The following is a 6,040-nucleotide window of genomic DNA, read 5'->3' on the forward strand; positions in this document are numbered from 1 at the left end:
CAGTTGATGCTCTTTTATTAAAACTGACCACAGTTAAACACTGCTATAGTATCTAATACCACGCTGGAAGAATCAAACAGTGCAAAGAAAGAGGAAAGAACAAAACAAAACAATCTTGCCTACTATGAAAAAGCACTTAGGCAAACTATACAATTAAAGAAAAGCTAACTACACCAGGCTTCTCTGGCTAGTAACCAAAAGCATACAGGACAGTGTCCACCCTCTGATGCAGGGAACTACACATAGTAGCCTCAGACGTGTTGCAATTTGTCCCACTCACTGGTTTGAAACCCCTAGTTGGTGCAAATAATCAAGCAGCTCTTGTATGCCTAAGATGGGGAGTGTGGTAAGGAGTGTGCTTGTTACGTCCCAACCATAGGCTCAGGTTTAGGAGGAGAAAGGGACAGTAACTAAAGTATGGAGGAGAACAATAAAGGGGTACAGAGACCAGTGTAAAGCAGCTAAAGTTAACGGTTTTATTATACAGACTAATGCACAACAAACACAAACATGTTAAGCTACAAATAATAGGGTGGTGTGGTGAAGTTGATACAGTGGTACTGGCAAGCTGGTCAATCTACCCAGGATGTGACTGCAGACAGTAACGAAGGAAAGAAATAAACAAAAAAGCAACTAATCTAAATTAAGAGTTAAACAGCTCTAGCTACCACCATAACGCTGCTGTCAGAGCAAAACCTCTTATCTCCATTTTTGTCCATTTTTCAGTTTTTCACGTATTTTGAAAATGCCTGTTGCCCTTTATATTGTATATACATTTCATGATGAATGGACCAAAAAATGGCCCAAAATGACTTAAAATAATTCTGGTTCCATTGACTTACATTAAATGTAAAGTATGTTTTTTCCTTCTCCTGTAAAGTTACCATTTTGGAGATTTTGTTCTGACAACAGACCGCTGGGATTGGCTCCAGCACCCCCCCAACTACCCCACAAACCCTGCAGCCCCCCACCCTGAGGGAGAAACGGTTTAGAAAATGTGTGTGTTCCAACAACAGCACTATGCTAAGTTAATCATATAGGGAGGGGTACCTGCATCTAGTTTGTTTAGACAATCATATACCTACTGGTGTGAATCCAGGTGCACGCACAGTCTAACCAGTTTAAAAGACTTTAAAGCCAGTACACTCAGAGAAACAACAGAAGCTAACAAATGCTAACAAAGCTAAAGCTAGCAAGTAGAGGCTAAAGCAAGCTAGCTTTACTAAAGCGATCTAGCAAGGCTAAAGCTATCAAAGGTTAAGAGAGCCAAGACAACAGCACGCCAAAAACCAGACGCAGGTCACATGATGCTTATAGGGCTGATGACAAACTCTGGCACACTGCTCTTAAAGTCCAAGCTCCACCTCCTCAGGCTCAATTCTGCAGATTGGCCAAATGATGTCCACAAAGTGACACTCCTGGCAACCTACGAGGAAAAGAGACTGCCAAAAGAGACACTATCCATCTTCCCATTTGTGAACAACACCCTTAGATACTTAATCTTCTTTACTTGGTGTAGATCCTCTCCCTTTACCTGGAGGGGGGCATGCCACCCTTTTCTGAGAGTGGAGGTGCAGATTCACATGGCAACTGTTTCACACTCGTCTGAAAACTCCTCCAGTACACCGTCCAATGGAGCCAGAATGACATCATCTGCAAAATGCAAAGATGCCACCTTCTGGCCTTCACACATAATGACCTCCTAATGCCTTGATACCCTGTCCATGAATATTACGAACGGGGTGGAGACAAAGTGCATCTCGACGGAGTCCAACACCCACACTGAATAAGCTTGATTTAATGCTGAGTTTATTCCTCCAGTACAACAGATTAGAAGCTGATATCAACTAACCTGAAGGAAATACTGGTAAGTTGCCCAAAACACGAGCTCACTCCTAAAAAAAGACATTATATCACAAACTAAAACACAACACACATAGCAGTAGCAGTCCCCATTTTCAGAAGGCTACCTTTTAACCTTTTTAGTCTTAAGATTTTCCCCCAATTACACCAGCTGGGATTGGTCAGAGGCCCTGATGGTAAAGAGCAGGCACACTTGTGAAGGGTGAAACCTGGGCTGCATTCAGCCCTGACAAAACATGGCAAAACATTTCTTTAAACAGACGCACTCTGTGTTGAACACTCCGTTGTGTTATGCAAGCATTGCAGCTAAGAAGGTCATTCTTCTGGCATTCTTTTGGAAGAATTTTAGGAGCCTGATTTAAAAGGACTTTAAAATACTTAAGACAAACGTCAGTTATTGTGTGCACCAAGCTGCAGCAGCTGCATTTGTAGATGCGTTTATTAGAATCCATCCTGTGCACTGTTTTTTTAATATGGTGGAGTGTATATACAAGGAACTGCTGTCTGGGTAAAACCTCTGATGTGACCACTAAATGCACTTCAAGCCAGTTGCACACCAGTTTGCCCTGTTTTTGACAAAACATGTAATTTAATCTGAAAACCATAACAAAACAGTGCACAATGTTTTGACATTGAACATATCCCAGGAGAGAGAGAGAGAGTGAGAGAGAGAGAGAGAGAGAGATAGAGAGAGAGAGAGAGAGAGAGATACAGATAGAATATGTGCTTGCTTGTAACACAAGTAATTTGCGCGTTTCAAGAACTTCAAAAAAGTGAATAAAATGTGTTATGAGCCCCCAAATGTTACGACTCCATGTTGTGTCTAAGGCGCTGTGGGAGCCGTAACAACCTGTCACCAGACAAAACACCAGACCTTTTAACCAGTAAACCAGCTCATGTTTATTGTCATGACAAGGGGCTAAGTTGAATGGGATGACATCAAGGAAGGACATATGCCTAAAATAAGAAACAAACACAGCTATAGATGAGAAAACTAACTGACCTTAACAGAAGCAAAACAAAACTACAAGAACAAGGAGAAAGGGGATAATCAGAACTGAAAAAGGCACTCATCACCTATTTTCTCCAAATGTCTATTAAAGGTCTCACAAATGTAACAATCAAAGTGAAATGAGGCAGGGCGGATTGAAGAGTATCGGGCTAGTATTGTCAGAGGGAAGAGAGCCCTGAACTTCTCTCCAGGCAGTTGCTCAAAAACATCTCATAGCCCCCCTGGTGTGTGTGTGTGTGTGTGTGTGTGTGTGTGTGTGTGTGTGTGTGAATGACAAAGGCAAGACAAGCAACTTTTCATTCAATGCTGCAATACTGCAATATTGCAAATAAGAACATAAAAAGATCATTCAAATTAAAATGTAAAAATATGTAGCAAAATAGAAATTAAAAATGTCAATATAAACAATAGATTGTAAAAGAGAAGAAATGAACATTTCATGAAAAATCACATTAAAAATTCAAATATGGCCATAACCAGATAGAAGTGCAGTAGAGTTGTCAGCATTTTAAACTGAGCTGAAAGCTTCTCAAACAGGAACAAATATGCTCTTCCAATGTTCTCTGTCAACATATCTGAAAATAAAGAAATGAAAGATGAGCAGAGAAGTGTGTGATCAGCAAGGAAGCAGGAAGTAAGGATAAATAGACTGCCGTCAGATTTTCAAGTGACAGAAGTGAGACTGGCGTGAGATTTGCAACTGTTCAATTATCCAATTGCTTAAAACACACATTTCAATGACAGATACGTGGTTCTTAAACCAGTGGTGTCTTATTTAAATGCCCTAAATAGCCAGGGCTATGACGGTGTTTTAGGGCCATTGTTAATAGACATAGCAGACTTCAAGAATAAATTCGTAATAATTTGAGAAAAAAAATCATAAGATTTTGATAAAAAAAGGTAATTAAAGTTGGCCTTAATACCAGGAAAGGTTTCCTGGCCAAAGGCTTTGCAAAGTGAAGGCAGCACCTCCTTGTGTTAAACGAGGGGCGTTGAGTTGGTGGAGTTATACTTTCATATCGATTCACCCATAAAGAAACACTCAGTCTCCCCGTTTCTCCTGCACATCAGCACCAGCCTGTTATTAGTATAAGAAACGGCTGAGCAGGAAACTGTTTATCTAGAACAAAGAGCCAGACAGACTAGAGGACACTGTCTATCTTTGTTGTTGGGTCATCTACATGGCTATCAGTGCTATATCTCCACACCATTCAAAGAGGACATGGACTTTCACAGACAGTGAGAATGATTATCAAAATGATCCCACCCAACAAGGCCCACTAGCAGACGCAAAGTTTTATTACAAACTTCAATATCCTAAGAGCTCAACATATTTGCCTTGAAGTCCTTATAACAATAATAGTAATAAGAATATAATAAGCCTGTGTTTCTAACTGGTTAACTAAGCTTGAGAAAAACATCTAAATCTTGAGTCTCATGCCAAAACCATGAGACTTGGCAACCCTGCAGTAGATCAGTTTAGAACTGTAAAAACCCCAAAATGATTTATTTTCGCACAAGTTATTTATTTTTTTATATTTATTAAAAAAACAAAAAAAAACAAACCTAGTACACATAGAATTCAATTCATTTCCATCAACATGTAGCTAACACTCAAAGACTCCCTATGAACAACTAAATGAACACCCAATACACCATTACAAGGTGTTGCCTAGCAACAATATAGCAACTGCATGAGATACCACAGCAACTGCCTAGCAACACCTTAGCAACCACATGGAATACCATAGCAACTGCTAAGCAACACCTTTGCAACTGCCTGGGATACCATAGCAATTGCCTAGCAAGCACTTGGGATACCATAGCAGTTGCACAGCTTTCACAATAAATGGTCTTAAACGCTGGAGTGTATAACTGCTAATTCACCAACGCTTAACGCTGAAGATACTCTGACTGCTGGACACACAACAGCGCAGGTAACGAAACGGCAAAGAGAAAAAAAGATGAACAATGATAATTTGGAGATGAATGGACGTTTAATCTGCAGCAAACCGCGAAACTGAAGTCAGCTTCTCATTCTCCTGCTAAGGTGGAATGAGATGAGAAGCTGGAGGATAAGAAACGACTTCAACCTCAAAAAAAGTCAAACACTGAGAGACATTTTACAAGAAAGAAGAAGTTTCATTAGATGCGAGAAAAGTGGCTACAGCTGAGCTAAAGCAGAGCAAAGTCGTTTGCATTTATGTTTTCAGCCTGTATGTCAGCACATACTGAGATATACTTATGGCCAATATGGTAAAACAGACAGAAAATGTCATGCCTCCCAGCCTGTGGGGCGAGTGTGCGCATGTCTGCTTTAGCTGTTCGCGACTCAGCCAGGATCGCCATCAGCCCAGTGAATGACCATGTTCTGTGTTTCTTTTTGCGTGGATTGACTGTAGCCTGTTGTGAAATTGTAGTGAAAATGTTCATTATAGCTACACAAAAATCTGAAGGTGCTACAGCTACTAGCTATGTTTCATAAAACTGTAGTGGCTACAGCTACTAGCTACTAAAATTTGGAGCTAACTACAAAAAGTAGCACGCTACTTAGCCACTCCCCCATCCCTGCATGTCAACCACCTTGCAGCACTTTTGCAATCACCTGGGATATCATAGCAACCACTTAGCATCCACCTGGAATACCATAGCAACTACCTAGCAACACCTTTTCAACTGCCTGGAATACTATAGCAATGGCCTAGCAACCACTTTGGATACCATAACAACCACTCCAGATACCATATCAACCACCTAGCAACACTTTTGCAACCACCTGGGATATCAAAGCAACCACCTAGCATCCACCTGGAATATGATAGCAACTGCCTACCATCATCCTAGCAACCAACAAAGGTACCATAGCAACCACCTTGCAGCACCTTAGCAACCACATGGAATACCAGAGCAACCTCCTACCAATACCTTTGCAACTGCCTGAGACACCATAGCAATGGCCTGGCAACCACCTTGGATTCCATAGCAATCACCTAGCATTACCCTAGCAACCACCCCTGATACCATATCAACCACCTAGCAGCACTTTTGCAACCACCTGGGATATCAAAGCAACCACCTAGCATCCACCTGGAATACCATAGCAACTGCCTAGTAACACCCTAGCAACCAGCAGAGGTACCATAGGAAAACCACCTAGCAACGCCT

The sequence above is a fragment of the Pygocentrus nattereri genome, chromosome 7 (genome assembly GCF_015220715.1).
Source record: "Pygocentrus nattereri isolate fPygNat1 chromosome 7, fPygNat1.pri, whole genome shotgun sequence".
NCBI classification, from domain to species: Eukaryota; Metazoa; Chordata; class Actinopteri; order Characiformes; family Serrasalmidae; genus Pygocentrus; species Pygocentrus nattereri.